Source organism: Arachis hypogaea, chromosome 16, assembly GCF_003086295.3.
Source record: "Arachis hypogaea cultivar Tifrunner chromosome 16, arahy.Tifrunner.gnm2.J5K5, whole genome shotgun sequence".
Taxonomy (NCBI): Eukaryota; Viridiplantae; Streptophyta; class Magnoliopsida; order Fabales; family Fabaceae; genus Arachis; species Arachis hypogaea.
In genome coordinates, this window is record NC_092051.1 from 90,299,958 (window position 1) to 90,318,687 (window position 18,730).

The 18,730-nt window shown below is 41.4% G+C and overlaps 1 non-coding gene across 1 annotated transcript; it reads right to left on the reverse strand.

Moving 5' to 3' along the window:
* Nucleotides 1-274: 274 nt before the first annotated feature.
* Nucleotides 275-381, reverse strand: LOC112760415 (small nucleolar RNA R71). Its single transcript, XR_003180857.1, has one exon. It is a non-coding gene; the product is annotated as a small nucleolar RNA R71 (small nucleolar RNA).
* Between the last annotated feature and the right edge of the window lie 18,349 nt (nt 382-18,730).

The following is an 18,730-nucleotide window of genomic DNA, read 5'->3' on the forward strand; positions in this document are numbered from 1 at the left end:
ACCACAGCTCATCACCCTTGTTCAAAACAGCTGTTCGTTCGGAGGAAGTGTCCAAGAAGACCCCAATCAACATCTAACCACCTTCCTGAGAATATATAACACAGTGAAGTCTAATGGTGTTCATCCTGATGCCTATAGAATGCTCTTATTTCCATTCTCACTCAAGGATAAGGCAGCCAAGTGGCTGGAGTCTTTCCCGAAGGAGAGCTTGACAACTTGGGAAGATGTGGTGAACAAATTCTTAGCAAGATTTTACCCCCCTCAATGAATCAATAGGCTGAGAGCTGAGGTCTAAACTTTCAGACAACAAGATGGTGAGACTCTATATGAAGCATGGAAGAGGTTTAAAGACTTAACAAGGAGGTGTCCACTAGATATGTTCAATGAATGGGTGCAGCTGCACATTTTCTATGAAGGCCTGTCATATGAATCAAAGAAGGCAGTAGACCATTCATCTGGAGGATCTTTGAACAAGAAGAAGACCATTGATGAGGCCATAGATGTCATTGAAATTGTAGCAGAGAATGACTACTTCTATGCTTCCGAAAGAGGGAACACAAGAGGAGTAATTGAGCTAAACAATGTAGATGCTCTGCTGGCCCAAAACAAGCTTATTACCCAGTAGCTGGCTGACCTCACCAAGAAGATGGAGAGGAACCAAGTAGCAGCAATCTCTACTTCATCAACAACCCAAGAAGGAGTGAATGAAGAAGCAGAGAGTAGTCAGGAGCAAGCCAACTACATTGGGAATTCACCTAGGCAAAACCATGATCCATACTCCAAGACCTACAACTCTGGATGGAGGAATCACCCAAACTTTGGGTGGGGAAATCAACAAGACCAAAGCCTTGATCAAAGACGCCCAAATCCAAACAATGCAGCCCACCAACACTTCACATCTAGACCATATCAGCACCCCATAACAACACCTCTCCACATTCATATCAAGGCCAGAATAACCCTCCTCAGCCTGACCTATCATCATTTGATGAAAGAATCTCAAAGATTGAGAATCTACTTGAAGGCATAGGCAAAGAGATTCAAGATAATAAAGCATTCCGAGAAGAGGTGATATCCAATATGCAGAATCAGGATGCTGCCATCAAGAAACTGGAGACACAAATTGGCTACTTATTCAAGCAAATTCCAAGCCACAACCTTCGCAGCAAGACTAGCTCAGCACGAAGGGAGGAGTGCCAGGCTATCACCCTTAGAAGTGGGAAGGAACTAAAGGAAACCTCCCAGAAACCACAAGAAAAGGAATCAGATAAAGAGGAAGAAGAGCAGGATTGAGTTCAAGTTCCTAATCTGAGTTCACAAAAAGGGGAAGGAGTGCTTAAGCCAGATGCCCCAAGAGTCCCATACCCTCAGCAATTAAAGAAGAAAGGGGATGACAATCAGTTTTCGAGATTTTTGGAAATCTTCAAGAAACTGCAAATCATCATACCCTTTGCTGAAGCAATAGAACAAATGCCACTCTACGCCAAGTTCTTGAAGGAGCTCATGACTAAGAAGAGAAGCTGGAAGAACAACGAGACTGTGATACAAACCGAAGAATGCAGTGCTATCATTCAGCACAAACTACCCCAGAAATTGAAGGATCCCGGGAGTTTTCAGATCCCTTGTATTATAGGGGAAATCACAGTGGAAAAGGCTCTTTGTGACTTGGGAGCCAGCATCAATTTGATGTCGGTAGCTATGATGAGAAAGATGAAGATTGAGGAAGCTAAACCAACAAAGATGGCCTTACAATTGGCAGACCGATCGTTCAAGTTCCCGCATGGCGTCGTAGAAGATTTGCTGGTGAAAGTGGGAGATTTTATCTTCCCAGCAGACTTTGTAGTGCTGGACATGCAGGAGGAATCCAAGGCTTCCATCATCCTGGGAAGGCCATTCTTGGCCACTGCTGGAGCTGTCATTGATGTACAAAAAGGAGATCTCACCCTGAGATTACACAATGAAAAGATGACGATCAATGTGTTCAAAGCCATGAGTTACCCACCAGAGCAAATGGGAGAGTGTATGAGGTTGGACTCACTTGAAAACGCAGTGCAGGAAAATTTTGAAGAAGAAGAACCTGAATGTATAATAGAGGAGGAGCCTATGTTTAGTGAAGAGGTTGCAACAGCAGAGATTCAAATACAAGGTGCACCAAAGGAAGAGAACAAAAAGTCAGAAGCACCCAAACTTGAACTCAAAGCATTGCCACCCTCTCTCAAATATGCATACTTAGGAGAGGATGAAAACTACCCAGTAATTATAAGCTCATGCCTCAGCCAAGATCAAGAGGATGAACTGCTCAAAGTACTGCAAAACCATAAAGATGCCATTGGTTGGACTCTTGCTGACTTGAAGGGGATAAGTTCGGCCATATGTATGCACAAGATACTGCTGGAAGATGATGCCAAACCATCCATACAATCCCAAAGGAGGTTGAACCCAATCATGAAGGAAGTGGTACAGAAAGAAGTTATGAAGTTATGGCAGGGAGGGATAATTTACCAGATCTCAGACAGCCCCTGGGTCAGCCCCGTGCATGTTGTCCCAAAAAAGAGAGGAATTACCGTGGTTCCCAATGAGAAGAACGAACTAATTTCTACAAGGACAGTCACAGGATGGCGGATGTGCATAGACTACAGAAAGCTCAACGAGGCTACGCAAAAAGATCATTTCCCCCTTCCATTCATGGATCAGATGTTGGAAAGACTCACAGGGCACGCTTATTATTGTTTTCTCGACTGTTATTCAGGATATAACCAAATAGTGGTTGATCCCAGAGATCAAGAGAAAACCTCATTCACTTGCCCATATGGAGTGTTTGCCTACAGGCGCATGCCATTTGGGCTATGTAATGCACCTGCGACTTTCCAACGCTGCATGCTTTCTATCTTTTCAGATATGATAGAAAAATTCATTAAAGTTTTTATGGATGACTTCTCGGTATTCGGAGATTCCTTTCCTAGTTGCCTACATCACCTCGCCTTGGTATTGAAAAGATGCCAAGAGACGAATCTGGTCTTGAACTGGGAGAAATGTCACTTTATGGTGACAGGAGGAATAGTCCTTGGTCACAAAGTTTCTAACCAAGGCATTGAGGTTGACAGAGCCAAAGTAGAACTTATTGAAAAACTACCTCCACCCAGTGATGTCAGGGCAATTAGGAGCTTTTTAGGGAATGCTGGTTTTTACAGAAGGTTTATTAAAGATTTTTCAAAGATAGCCAAGCCCTTAAGCAATCTCCTTGTATCAGATACACCATTTATCTTTGATGAAACATGCATGTTAGCCTTTGAAAATTTGAAAATGAGGTTGTCCTCTGCTTCTATCATTTCCCCACCTGATTGGAATTTACTATTTGAATTGATGTGTGACGCATCTAATTTTGCAGTTGGGGCAGTGTTGGGACAGAGGAAAGATAACTTAGTCCATGTGATATACTATGCGAGCAAAGTCCTTAATGATACTCAAAGAAATTATACCACTACTGAAAAGAAATTGCTGGCAATAATTTTTGCATTTGACAAGTTTAGATCATACCTCATTGGTGCTAAAGTAATTGTTTTTACGGATCACACAGCACTTAAATATTTGTTTGCCAAGAAAGAATCAAAACCAAGACTAATAAGATGGATCTTATTGTTGCAGGAATTCAATATTGAGATCAGAGACAAGAAAGGATTGGAGAACAAGGTAGCAGATCACCTATCCAGGATTCCTCATGATAAAGGTGGAACACCTGATACAAGTGTGAACGAGTTCTTCCCTGATGAGCAGTTAATGCTAGTTCACAAAGCACCATGGTTCGCAGACATTGCAAACTTCAAGGCAACTGGGGCATTGCCTCCAGAGATCAATAAACATCAAAAAAGGAAGCTCATGAATGATGCAAAGTACTTTGTCTAGGATGAGCCATATCTATTCAAGAAGTGTTCAGATGGAATCCTTAGAAGATGTGTTTCGGAAGAAGAAGGACGAGAGGTCCTATGGAATTGTGATGAGCGGATATTTTATACTCTTTTTGGGGATAATTTCATATAGTTTTGAGTATGTTTTAGTTAGTTTTTAGTCTATTTTTATTAGTTTTTAGGAAAAATTCATATTTCTGGACTTTACTATGAGTTGTGTTTTTCTGTAATTTCAAGTATTTTTCAGGCTGAAATTGAAGGAGTTGAGCAAAAATTTGATTCAGGCTGAAAAAGGACTGCTGATGCTGTTGGATTCTGACCTCCCTGCACTCAAAGTGGATTTTCTGGAGCTACAAAACTCGAAATGGCGTGCTTCCAATTGCGTTGGAAAGTAGACATCCAGGGCCTTCCAGAAATATATAATAGTCCATACTTTGCACAAGGATAGACGACGTAAACTGGCGTTCAACGCCAGTTCTCTGCCCAATTCTGGCGTCCAGCGCCAGAAAAGGATCAAAAGCTGGAGTTGAACGCCCAAACTGGCATAAAAACTGGCGTTCAACTCCACAAATGGCCTCTGCACGTGAATTGCTTAAGTCTCAGCCCCAGCACACACCAAGTGGGCCCCAGAAGTGGATCTCTGCATCATCCATCATAGTTTATCCAATTTTTGTAAACCTAGGCTACTAGTTTAGTATTTAAACAACTTTTAGAGACTTACTTTGTATCTCATGACATTTCAGATCTAAACTTTGTATTTTCTGACGGCATGAGTCTCTAAACCCCATTGTTGGGGGTGAGGAGCTCTGCTGTGTCTCGATGAATTAATGCAAGTATTTCTGTTTTCCATTCAAACACGCTTGTTCCTATCTAAGATGTTCATTCGCGCTTAACTGTGATGGAGGTGATGATCTGTGACAATCCTCACCTTCCTCAGATCATGAACGTGTGCCTGACAACCACCCCCGTTCTATATACGATTGAATGAGGATCTCTTAGATTCCTTAATCAGAATCTCCGTGGTATAAGCTAGAATTGATGGCGGCATTCATGAGAATCCGGAAAGTCTAAACCTTGTCTGTGGTATTCCGAGTAGGATTCAAGGATTGAATGACTGTGACGAGCTTCAAACTCCTGAAGGCTGGACGTTAGTGACAGACGCAAAAGGATAGTAAATCCTATTCCAACCGGATCGAGAACCAACCGGTGATTAGCCGTGCTGTGACAGAGCGCGTGAGCGTAGTTTTCACTGGAAGGATGGAAGGTAGCCATTGACAACGGTGATCCACCAACACACAGCTTGCCATAGGAGGACGTGCGTGCATGAATCAGAAGACAGAGGAAAGCAGAGATTCAGAAGACAAAGCATCTCCAAAACTCCAACATATTCTCCATTACTGCACAACAAGTAACCTTTAATTTATGCTCTCTTGGTTATTCACAATTCAACTGATAAACATAATTGACTTCCTGACTAAGATTTACAAGATAACCATAGATTGCTTCAAACCAACAATCTCCGTGGGATTTGACCCTTACTCACGTGAGGTATTACTTGGACGATCCAGTGCACTTGCTGGTTAGTGGTACGCGTTGTGAAAAGTGTGATTCACAATTCGTGCACCAAGTTTTTGGCGCCGTTGCCAGGGATTGTTCGTGTTTGGACAACTAACGGTTTATTTTGTTGCTTAGATTAGGAAAAATTTCTCTTTTTTTTTGGTTTAGAGTCTTTTATTATTTATCCCTTGTTAAAACACTTTAAATTTATAGTTCAGTTAATTAGAACGTGGTGTTTGTGTTCATGGTAATTGGCTATCATATTTTTTTCAAAAAAAAAAACCTTTTTCAAAAATAATTTTTCTATTAAATCCTGTGCCAAATTTTAAGTTTGGTGTTTTCTTGTTGATTTCCCTTTGGTTTTCAAAAATTTTGACTTGGTTTTCTAAAAATTTTAAGTTTGGTGTTCTTTCTTCGTGTTCTTGAGTTTTCCTTGTGACTTGATTTTAAAATTTTTAAGTTTGGTGTTCCTTGGTGTTTTCCCTCCAAAATTTTCGAAAATAGGGAGCATTAGATCTAAAAATTTTAAATCTTGTGCTATCTTATTGTTTTTCTCTCTCCTCTTTAAATTCAAAAATATCTTTTCTCTCTATTTTAAAAACAAATTTTCGAAAATTATATAAAAAAAAAATTTTAAAATCTTTTCCAAATCATTTCTTTTTCAAAACTTTCTAACCACTTTTTCCCCCCTCACTTTTTCGAAAATCATAATTTTTGTTATTTTTATTTTTGGTTAAGTTGTCCTCTTTCCATAAAATAAAATAATTAAAAAGGTAAATCAGTCCAAGTTATATCCATATATCCATCATGGACATAAATGGAGATGAACAGTCCAGGAGGACTCTGGGGTCATATTCTAACCCCTCTACTGCTTCATATGGGAGTAGTATCTGCATACCCTCCATTGGAGTCAGTAGCTTTGAGTTGAATCCTCAGCTCATTATCATGGTGCAGCAAAGTTGCCAGTATTCCGGTCTTCCACAGGAAGAACCTACAGAGTTTCTGGCACAGTTTTTACAAATTGCTGACACAGTACATGATAAAGAAATAGATCAGGATGTCTACAGACTATTACTATTTCCATTTGCTGTAAAAGATCAAGCTAAGAGGTGGTTGAATAACCAACCTAAGGCCAGCATAAGGACATGGAAACAACTGACAGAAAAATTCCTGAATCAATATTTCCCTCCAAAAAGGATGACACAGCTAAGGCTGGACATCCAAGGCTTCAAGCAAGGAGATAATGAATCTCTTTATGATGCCTGGGAGAGATACAGAGAGATGCTACGAAAATGCCCCTCTGAAATGTTTTCAGAGTGGGTTCAGTTAGATATCTTCTACTATGGGCTTGCAGAAGGAGCTCAGATGTCTCTAGACTACTCAGCTGGTGGATCTATCCATATGAGAAAGACAATTGAAGAGGCTCAAGAGCTCATTGATACAGTTGCCAGGAATCAGCATCTGTATCTAAGCAGCAACCCTTCCATGAATGAAGAGGTTAAAACAGTAACTGCTGAATTCAGTACTGTAAAACAAGCTGCTGAATTCAATCAGCAATTAGATTTTCTAACAAAGCAGTTAGCTGAATTCAAGGACAGGCTACAGGAGACAAGGATAGCTAATATACATATGGACGAACAGTTTAAGCAAACAAAGCAGTAGCTATCAAGGCAAATAGCAGAAGAATGCCAAGCAGTTCAATTAAGAAGTGGGAAAATATTAAATACCCCACCTCAAGGCATCAAAAATTCAAGAAATGAGCGACCCACCAAACATTCACCTGAGGACAGTAAGAGCCCAGGGAAAAATAATTCTGGCACTAAAACGCCAGAAAATGGGTGGAAGGTTGGCGCTGAACGCCCAGACCATGCCCAAAACTGGCGTTCAGCGCCAGAAACAAGGTAGGATTGGCGTTCAACACCAGAAATGGGCAAGAATCTGGCGTTGAACGCCCAAATGGGGCAGAATCCAGCGTTGAACGCCCAAAATGGGCACATTTCTGGCGTTCAGGCGCCAGGAACAGACAGTGAGCTGGCGTCTGACGTCACTCTAGCTTCTGACTCTGGCACTCAATTGCCAGTGAGGGATCAGACACACACAAGTGCTGATAACAACCCCTCTAAAAAGGCTTCTTTAACCACTAAGGTTGAGGAATATAAAGCCAAGATACCTTATCCTCAAAAACTCCGGAAAGAGGAGCAGGATAAGCAATTTGCTCGCTTTGCAGATTATCTAAGGACTCTTGAAATAAAGATTCCATTTGCAGAGGCACTTGAGCAAATACCTTCTTATGCCAAGTTCATGAAAGAGATCTTGAGTCATAAAAAGGAGTGGAGAGAAACAGAAAGAGTTCTCCTCACTGAAGAATGCAGTGCAGTCATTCTAAAAAGCTTTCCTGAAAAGCTTAAAGACCCTGGGAGTTTTCTGATACCATGCATATTAGAAGGTGATTGCACCAAGACAGCTTTATGCGATCTTGGGGCAAGCATCAACCTCATACCTGCATCCACTATCAGGAAGCTTGGCTTAACTGCAGAAGTTAAACCAACCCGGATATGTCTCCAACTTGCTGATGGTTCCACTAAATACCCATCAGGCGTGATTGAGGACATGATTGTCAGAGTTGGCCCATTCGCCTTTCCCACTGACTTTGTTGTGCAGGAAATGGAGGAGCACAAGAGTGCTACTCTCATTCTAGGAAGACCCTTTCTAGCAACTGGACGATCCCTCATTGACGTCCAACAGGGGGAAATAACCCTGAGAGTCAATGATGATGAGTTTAAGTTGAACGCTGTCAAAGCCATGCAGCATCCAGACACATCAACAGACTGCATGAAAGTTGATCTCATTGACTCTTTGGTAGAAGAGATCAACATGGCTGAGAGTCTCGAATCAGAGTTGGAAGACATCTTTAAAGATGTTCAGCCTGATTTGGAGGATTCAGAGGACATGAAAGAGCCTCTGAACTTTCTTCTGAAAGAGGAAAAACCTCCTAAACCCGAGCTCAAGCCACTACCACCATCCTTGAAATATGCATTTCTGGGAGAAGATGACACTTTTCCAGTGATCATAAGCTCTTCTTTAAATTCACAGGAAGAGGAAGCACTTATTCAAGTGCTAAGGACACACAAGACAGCTCTTGGGTGGTCCATAGGTGACCTTAAGGGCATAAGCCCAGCTAGATGCATGCACAAAATCCTATTGGAGGACAATGCCAAACCAGTGGTTCAACCACAGAGGCGCTAAATCCAGCCATGAAGGAAGTGGTGCAGAAAGAGGTCACCAAATTACTGGAGGCTGGGAATATTTATCCTATTTCTGATAGCCCCTGGGTGAGCCCTGTTTAAGTCGTCCCAAAAAAGGGAGGCATGACAGTGATTCATAATGAAAAAAATGAACTGGTTCCTACAAGAACAGTTACAGGGTGGCGCATGTGTATTGACTACAGAAGGCTCAATACAGCCACCAGAAAGGATCATTTTCCTTTACCATTCATAGACCAGATGCTAGAAAGACTAGCAGTTCATGATTATTACTGCTTTTTGGATGGCTACTCAGGCTATAACCAGATTGCAGTAGATCCCCAGGATCAAGAGAAAACAGCATTCACATGTCCATCCGGAGTGTTTGCCTATAGAAGGATGCCCTTTGGGCTATGTAATGCGCCTGCAACCTTCCAGAGATGCATGCTCTCTATTTTCTCTGATATGGTGGAAAAATTTCTGGAAGTCTTCATGGATGACTTCTCAGTATATGGAGACTCATTCAGCTCCTGTCTTGATCACCTGAAACTTGTTCTGAAAAGATGCCAAGAAACCAACCTAGTTTTAAACTGGGAAAAGTGTCACTTCATGGTGACTGAAGGAATTGTTCTTGGGCATAAAATCTCAAACAAGGGAATAGAGGTGGATCAAGCAAAAGTAGAGGTAATTGAAAAATTACCACCACCTGCCAATGTTAAGGCAATCAGAAGCTTTTTTGGGGCATGCAGGATTCTATAGGAGGTTTATAAAGGATTTTTCAAAAATCACAAAACCTCTAAGCAATCTGCTAGCTGCTGACACCCCATTTGTGTTTGACACAGAGTGCCTGCAAGCGTTTGAAACGCTTAAAGCTAAGCTGGTCACAGCACCAGTCATTTCTGCACCAGACTGGACATTACCATTTGAGCTAATGTGTGATGCCAGTGATCATGCCATTGGTGCAGTATTGGGACAGAGGCATGACAAGCTTCTGCATGTCATTTATTATGCCAGTCGCATTTTAAATGATGCCCAGAAAAATTACACAACCACAGAAAAGGAATTACTTGCAGTGGTTTACGCCATTGACAAGTTCAGATCCTACTTAGTAGGATCAAAGGTGATTGTGTACACTGACCATGCTGCTCTTAAGTATCTACTCACAAAGCAGGATTCAAAACCCAGGCTCATTAGATGGGTATTGCTTCTGCAAGAGTTTGATATAGAAATAAGAGACAGAAAAGGGACAGAGAACCAAGTAGCTGATCATCTGTCCCGGATAGAGCCAGTGGAAGGGACGTCCCTCCCCTTTCTTGAGATCTCTGAGACGTTCCCTGATGAGCATCTATTTGCCATTCAGGAGGCACCATGGTTTGCCGATATTGCAAACTATAAAGCTGCAAGGTTCATACCCAAGGAGTACAATAGAATACAAAAGAAGAAATTAGTTACTGATGCAAAGTACTACTTGTGGGATGAGCCCTATCTCTTTAAGAGATGTGCAGACGGAATTATCCGTAGGTGTGTCCCCAGAGAGGAAGCACAGAGAATCCTATGGCATTGCCATGGATCTCAATATGGAGGCCATTTCGGAGGTGAGCGAACAGCCACCAAGGTCCTCTAATGTGGCTTCTATTGGCCCACACTCTATAAAGATTCCCGAGAGTTTGTACGCAATTGTGACAGTTGCCAAAGAGCTGGTAATCTGCCTCATGGTTACGCCATGCCTCAACAAGGAATCTTGGAAATAGAGTTGTTTGATGTATGGGGAATTGACTTCATGGGACCTTTCCCACCATCATACTCAAACACTTATATTCTGGTGGCAGTTGACTATGTATCAAAATGGGTTGAGGCTATTGCCACACCCAACAATGATACTAAAACAGTGCTGAAGTTCCTCCAGAAACATATCTTTAGCAGGTTTGGTGTCCCTAGAGTACTAATCAGTGATGGGGGCACTCACTTCTGCAATAAACAGCTTTACTCTACCATGGTTCGGTATGGAATTCGCCACAAGATAGCCACCCCATATCATCCACAAACCAATGGGCAAGCTGAAGTCTCTAATAGAGAATTAAAGAGAATCCTGGAACGGACAGTAAGTACCCGTAGAAAGGATTGGGCACGGAGCTTGGATGATGCTCTGTGGGCTTACAGAACAGCATTCAAGACCCCTATAGGGACCTCTCCATACCAACTTGTTTATGGTAAGGCATGTCACCTGCCCGTGGAACTGGAACATAAAGCCTATTGGGCAACCAGGTTCCTAAACTTTGATGCCAAATTAGCAGGAGAAAAACGATTGCTCCAGCTAAATGAGCTAGAGGAATTCAGATTCACAGCTTTCGAAAATGCCAAGCTTTATAAAGAAAAATAAAAAAAATGGCATGACAGAAAGCTGTCATCTAGAATCTTTGAACCAGGACAGAAGGTCCTGTTGTTTAACTCTAGACTCAGGCTATTCCCCGGGAAACTGAAATCCCGGTGGAGGGGACCATACGTGATTACAAGTGTGTCACCATATGGTTACGTGGAGCTTCAAGATAGTGATTCTGATAAGAAGTTCATTGTCAATGGACAGAGAATCAAGCATTATCTTGAAGGCAACATTGAGCAAGAATGCTCAAGGCTGAAGCTAGATTAAAAGCTCAACAAGGTCCAGCTAAAGACAATAAAGAAGCGCTTGCTGGGAGGCAACCCAGCCATGGGGCATCAATCCTCTAAAGCATTTTTGCCCTATTTTTATTTTTATTTGTTTATATAAAGTTCACTGACACTAAGGTACAGAATCAATTGTATAAGTTTACAGGGTTACAGAAGGGATCTGCACACAAAAAAGAGATAGGGAGCTCAATGGCAAGAAAACGCCAGTAAAGGGGCATTTTGGGCGTTCAGCGCCCAAAATGGGCATCCACTGGGCGCTGAACGCCAGTAATGGCAGCAATTTGGGCGTTCAATGCTTGAAATGGCTACCCACTGGGCGTTGAACGCCAGGAATGGCAGCAAATGGGCGCTGAACGCCCAGGAGATCAGCATTTGGGCGCTGAACGCCCAAAACAAGCAGTGTTTGGGCGTTCAAACGCCAGGAAGGCAGGGAGGAGCCAAATCTATTTATCCCACACGTATTTCCATTTTAATTTCAAATTTTATGCTTCAAGGCATGATTTTTACATGAACATGTCAAGAACCCTGATTTCTAAAAATCCATCTTTCCAAATTCAATCTAACTCTTTTCAAAATCTTTTCTGAAAACAAATCTATCTTTTTCACTCAAAAATCTCTTCAACTAATCCATATCTTTTTTTTTTCAAATCTTCATATTATCTTTTTCAAAATCCAAATTTATCTTTTTCAAAAATCTATCCTATCTTTTCAAAATTACACTATATCTTCTATCTTATCTTTTTCAACTCAATCTTTTTATCTTATCTTTTCCAATCTTTCGAAAACCCACCCCCCTACCCCTTTAAAATTGGGTTCGGCCTCCCCCCTCCTCCATCACCAAGTGCACCTCGATCTCCTTCTATCCCTCTCCTTTCTTTTCTTTTGCTTGAGGACAAGCAAACCTCTAAGTTTGGTGTGTTTATCTGGTATCACTAAGATCATGGCTCCCAAAGGAAAACAACCCACTCCAAGAGGCAAGAAAGAGAGCGTTCCAAAACCACTTTGGAATCAAGGGAAGTTCTTATCTAAAGAACATTCAGACCATTATCTTAAAGTAATGGGTCTGAGATCAGTGATCCCGGAAGTTAGATTCGATCTGAAAGAAGATGAATATCCGGAAATCCAGGAGCAAATTCGAATCAGGAACTGGGAAGTCCTAGCTAATCCTGAAACGAAAGTAGGAAGGAACATGGTCCAGGAGTTCTATGCTAATATGTGGCAGACTGACAAGCAAAGACTATCTGGAACCGCCTGCTACGAATTTCGGATCATGGTCAGGGGAAAGATTGTTCATACCACCCCTGATAAGATCAGAGAGATATTAAAGCTACCTCAGCTAAAGGATGATCCAGACTCCTTCAACAGGAGGATGATGAGAGCAGACATTGGCCTGAATAAGATTCTAGAGGACATATGTATCCCTAGAGCCAGGTGGACCACCAACACAAAGGGCGTCCCAAATCAACTCAAGAGAGAGGATCTCAAACCAGTTGCCAGAGGATGGCTGGACTTTATTGGACGTTCTTTGTTGCCCACTAGCAACCGTTCTGAAGTCAAAGTTAAAAGAGCAGTGATGATTCATTGCATCATGACGGGGAAGGAAGTGGAGGTTCATCAGCTGATTTCCACTGAACTCTATAAGATTGCTAACAAAAATTCAAAAGAGGCCAGGTTGGCTTATCCAAGCGTGATTTCTCTACTCTGCAAGGATGCTGGAGTCAAGATGGGAATAACTGAATATATCCTAATTGAAAAGTCAATCACCAAAGCATCAATGGAGAGACAACAAGCACAGGAGGATCTTATCAAGAAGAGAGTACAGGAATTCCTCCCAGAGATTCCTCAAGCGGAATATTGGGAATATCTTGAGACGTCTGTCACCAAGATACAGGAAGCTATGGAGCAAATAATAAAACAACAGAAGGAACACAGTCAAATGCTGACCCATATGTTTAAAGAACAAGAGGAGCAGGGACGTGACTTAAGGGAACTGAAGCGCCAAAAGTCTTCTGTAATACCAAGCATCCCAAGGATCAGAGGAACCCCCATACCCCCAGAATAAAGGTTGTTAATTTCCAATTTCTGCCTTAACTCTGTGACAGTGTCCTTATAAAAAGTTTACCTTAGGAGTCATATAATAGTAATTAGTATCTATTTGATTTTATCTCCAATTAAGCTATAGTTTATTTTTCTCATCATCATTAAACATGAATAAAATAGTAGATCTTTTGAATAAGAAGCAATAAAATTTTGAGTTTAATAAAAGAAATTCTAATTGGTTAAATGTGGTGGCAATGCTTTCTGTCTTCTGAATGAATGCTTGAACAGTGCATATGTCTTTTGAATTTGTTGTTTAAGACTGTTAAATATGTTGGCTCTTGAAAGAATGATGAACATGAGACATGTTATTGATAATCTGAAAATCATAAAAATGATTCTTGAAGCAAGAAAAAGCAGCAAAGAACAAAGCTTGCAAAAAAAAAAAAAAAAAAAGCAAGCAGAAAAAGCCAAAAGCTCTTAAAACCAAAAGGCAAGGGCAAATAAATAGGATCCCAAGGCTTTGAGCATCAGTGGATAGGAGGGCCTAAAGGACTAAAATCCTGGTCTAAGCTGCTAAACCAAGCTGTCCCTAACCATGTGCTTGTAGTGTGCAGGTGTCAAGTGAAAACTTGAGACTGAGCGGTTAAAGTCAAGGTCCAAAGCAAAAAGAAGAGTGTGCTTAAGAACTCTGGACACCTCTAATTGGGGACTTTAGCAAAGCTGAGTCACAATCTGAAAAGGTTCACCCAGTTATGTGTCTGTGGCATTTATGTATCCGGTAGTAATACTGGAAAACAAAGTGCTTAGGGCCACGGCCAAGACTCATAAAGAAGCTGTGTTCAAGAATCATCACACTGAACTAAGAGAATCAATAACACTATCTGAATTCTGAGTTCCTATAGATGCCAATCACTCTGAGCTTCAATGGATAAAGTGAGATGCCAAAACTGTTCAGAAGCAAAAAGCTACTAGTCCCGCTCATCTAATTAGGATCTGAGCTTCAATCAAAAACTCTGAGATATTATTGCTTCTCAACCTATTAGTCTTCTATTTTATTTGTCTAGTTGCTTGAGGGCAAGCAACAGTTTAAGTTTGGTGTTGTGATGAGCGGATATTTTATACGCTTTTTGGGGATAATTTCATATAGTTTTGAGTATGTTTTAGTTAGTTTTTAGTCTATTTTTATTAGTTTTTAGGAAAAATTCATATTTCTGGACTTTACTATGAGTTGTGTGTTTTTCTGTAATTTCAGGTATTTTTCTGGCTGAAATTGAAGGAGTTGAGCAAAAATCTGATTCAGGCTGAAAAAGGACTGCTGATGCTGTTGGATTCTGACCTCCCTGCACTCAAAGTGGATTTTCTGGAGATACAGAACTCGAAATGGCGTGCTTCCAATTGCGTTGGAAAGTAGACATCCAGGGCTTTCCGGCAATATATAATAGTCCATACTTTGCACAAGGATAGACGACATAAACTGGCGTTCAACGCTAGTCCTCTGCCCAATTCTGGCGTCCAGCGCTAGAAAAGGATCAAAAGCTGGAGTTGAACGCCCAAACTGGCATAAAAACTGGCGTTCAACTCCACAAATGGCCTCTGCACGTGAATTGCTTAAGTCTCAGCCCCAGCACACACCAAGTGGTCCCCAGCACACACCAAGTGGGCCCCAGAAGTGGATATCTGCATCATCCATCATAGTTTATCCAATTTTTGTAAACCTAGGCTACAAGTTTAGTATTTAAACAACTTTTAGAGACTTATTTTGTATCTCATGACATTTCAGATCTAAACTTTGTATTTTCTGACGGCATGAGTCTCTAAACCCCATTGTTGGGGGTGAGGAGCTCTGCTGTGTCTCGATGAATTAATGCAAGTATTTCTGTTTTCCATTCAAACACGCTTGTTCCTATCTAAGATGTTCATTCACGCTTAACTGTGATGGAGGTGATGATCTGTGACAATCATCACCTTCCTCAGATCATGAACGTGTGCCTGACAACCACCCCCGTTCTATATACGATTGAATGAGGATCTCTTAGATTCCTTAATCAGAATCTCCGTGGTATAAGCTAGAATTGATGGCGGCATTCATGAGAATCCGGAAAGTCTAAACCTTGTCTGTGGTATTCCGAGTAGGATTCAAGGATTGAATGACTGTGACGAGCTTCAAACTCCTGAAGGCTGGGCGTTAGTGACAGACGCAAAAGGATAGTAAATCCTATTCCAACCGGATCGAGAACCAACCGGTGATTAGCCGTGCTGTGACAGAGCGCGTGAGCGTAGTTTTCACTGGAAGGATGGAAGGTAGCCATTGACAACGGTGATCCACCAACACACAGCTTGCCATAGGAGGACATGCGTGCATGAATCAGAAGACAGAGGAAAGCAGAGATTCAGAAGACAAAGCATCTCCAAAACTCCAACATATTCTCCATTACTGCACAACAAGTAACCTTTAATTTATGCTCTCTTGGTTATTCACAATTCAACTGATAAACATAATTGACTTCCTGACTAAGATTTACAAGATAACCATAGATTGCTTCAAACCAACAATCTCCGTGGGATTCGACCCTTACTCACGTGAGGTATTACTTGGACGATCCAGTGCACTTGCTGGTTAGTGGTATGCGTTGTGAAAAGTATGATTCACAATTCGTGCACCAAATTGCCACGGCTCATGCTATGGAGGCCACTTTGGAGGGGATAGAACTGCAGCTAAGGCTTTACAAAGCAGATTCTTTTGGCCCACCCTTTTCAAGGATGCCAAAGAACTAGTAAAGAGCTGCAATGAATGCCAAAGATCTGGAAACTTGCCCAAAAGAAATGAGATGCCACAAAATTTCATCTTGGAAATGGAATTGTTTGATGTGTGGGGAATCGATTTCATGGGACCATTCCCAACCTCATATGCAAACAAATACATCTTGGTAGCAGTGGATTATATTTCCAAGTGGGTAGAGGCTATTGCAACCCTAACGAATGATAACAGGGTAGTCATGAACTTTCTCAGGAAGAATATCTTTAGCCGGTTTGGAGTCCCACGAGTGCTTATCAGTGATGGAGGGAGCCATTTTTGTAACAGACCACTAGAAGCTCTTCTCCTATGATATGGGGTAAAACACAAGGTAGCCACGCCCTACCATCCCCAAACAAGTGGACAAACTGAGATATCCAACAGAGAACTAAAGAGGATCCTGGAAAAGACTGTGGGTGCATCAAGAAAGGATTGGTCGAAGAAGCTGGATGATGCTCTTTGGGCATACAGAATAGCATTCAAAACACCACTTGGAATGTCACCATATCAACTAGTGTATGGGAAGGCTTGTCATTTACCACTGGAGCTGGAACACAAGGCTCTTTGGGCTATCAAGATACTAAATTTTGACAGCATTGCTGCTGGTGCAAAGAGGATCTTGCAGCTGCAAGAGATGGAGGAATTCAGGTCACAAGCCTATGAAAATATCAAGATGTATAAAGAGAAGGCAAAGAGAAGACATGACATGCATCTTGCACCCAGGAGTTTCGAAAAGGGGCAGCGAGTACTCCTTTACAATTCCAAATTGAGACTATTCCTAGGAAAACTCAAATCAAGGTGGTCCGGACCTTTCCTTGTCACAAAAGTTTCGCCATATGGACACATCGAAATCATGGATGAAGGGTCAGAGAGGACTTTTACAGTGAACGGACAAAGACTAAAGCATTATCTGGGCAACATGGGGGAAAACCCCAGAGTGAATTACCATCACAAGTAAAGGAGGAACCGTCGAGCTAGCGACGATAAAAGAGCGCTCTGTTAGGAGGCAACCCAACCTCAGGTAGTTTCTTTTTCATCTTTATTTCAATAAGGATCGCAAGTTGTTTTCCCTGTATTGCGATGAGCTAAGTTTGGTGTTCCACACCAAAATAATTCAAGAGTGAAAGTGTGATTCTAAGTTTGGTGTTCCACCAAAAGAATCACACTCCATTCCAAAAGCACATTGCTAGCTCCAACCAATCAAGGGAAACCACTTAGATGTAGTTAGACTTTAGTAATAATTGTTGTGTTAACAACAAGATATGAGGTTCTCTGCTTATATGCAAGGTTTTATACTGGGCAAGGAACTAAGTTTGGTGTTCACACACCAAATTAAGTTCATGCAAGCTAACTATGTCGCAAGTGCTGTGGGAACAAGCAACTTTCAATTACTTTGCTGGAATCTTATAAGGAAATGGTGCACCTTCACCCAAGGAAGTGAAGTAGCGAGAACTAGGATGATGACAAAGAAAGAGGGCAACTAGAAATCATCACCCGAAGGTTGCATTGTTACTTAATTCCATTATACTCAGAATTGTGGAAAATTGGAAGTCTGAATGCACTTTTGATTAATAGTTACTCGTAGTTGGAACCTTTTTCAATTCTGTCTCTTAAGTTTTGTGTTGAAGAGGTCTATGCTTGCTGGTCTTTATGTCACTGCATCCTCTCTTTGCTTAATTATATGTTTGTCCCTTTGAATCAAATGAAAAAGAGAATGAGTGTTTTTAAAGACCAGAGAGGAGTTCATACTATGGAGTGAGTTCATGAGTTTATGGTATAGTCATAAGTTAGCTAAATTGGTTCAACCATAAGGTGGGAGGACAACTATCTGTCATGAGTACTGTGCTTGAGACACACCCCATGAGACTAGCTAAATAAGAAGATCCTAATAAGAAAAAGGGAAAGAACAATCAAAGTTGAAGAATAAAAGAAAAAGAACAAGCATGTGTCTGTGGTGCTCCTGTGTGAGGGATCTACTTGGATGAATAAGCTCTTAGGGGTGCCTTATCACTTGGTAACTTGGGTTAACTAACTTAGGATTATCAGCTAAAAGTCCACTATCAAGAGTAACCCTCAATACAGAGCATTTAGTAACCCAAAGAGGTGCTGGACACCAAGGTCTCAAGAAAAGAAAATAAATAAACTATGTGCCTGTGGTGTGTATGTATGGGGGAGAGACTTGAGCAAGTAAGTCCTTAGGGGTGCTTCAACACCTAGCACCTTGAACCAACTGGTTTGGGAGTGTTGGCTGAAAGCTTATTTTAAAGAGTTGCCCCCTTACAGAGCACTTAGCTTAATAACAAAAATAAGCCCTGAAATAACAACAAAAGGATCAATGAATAAAAGTCTCATGGGATGCAACCACAGTGAGTATTCTAGGACATGATAAAGGTTTGAAAGCCAGGAATGAACCTAAGTTGCTATGCATGAAACCACCATAAAACCAGGGACATGACTTCCACAAGAATGACTCATTTCTCTTGACATTCCATTCATCATTCTCTTGTTCCAGTACCTGCTTAGGG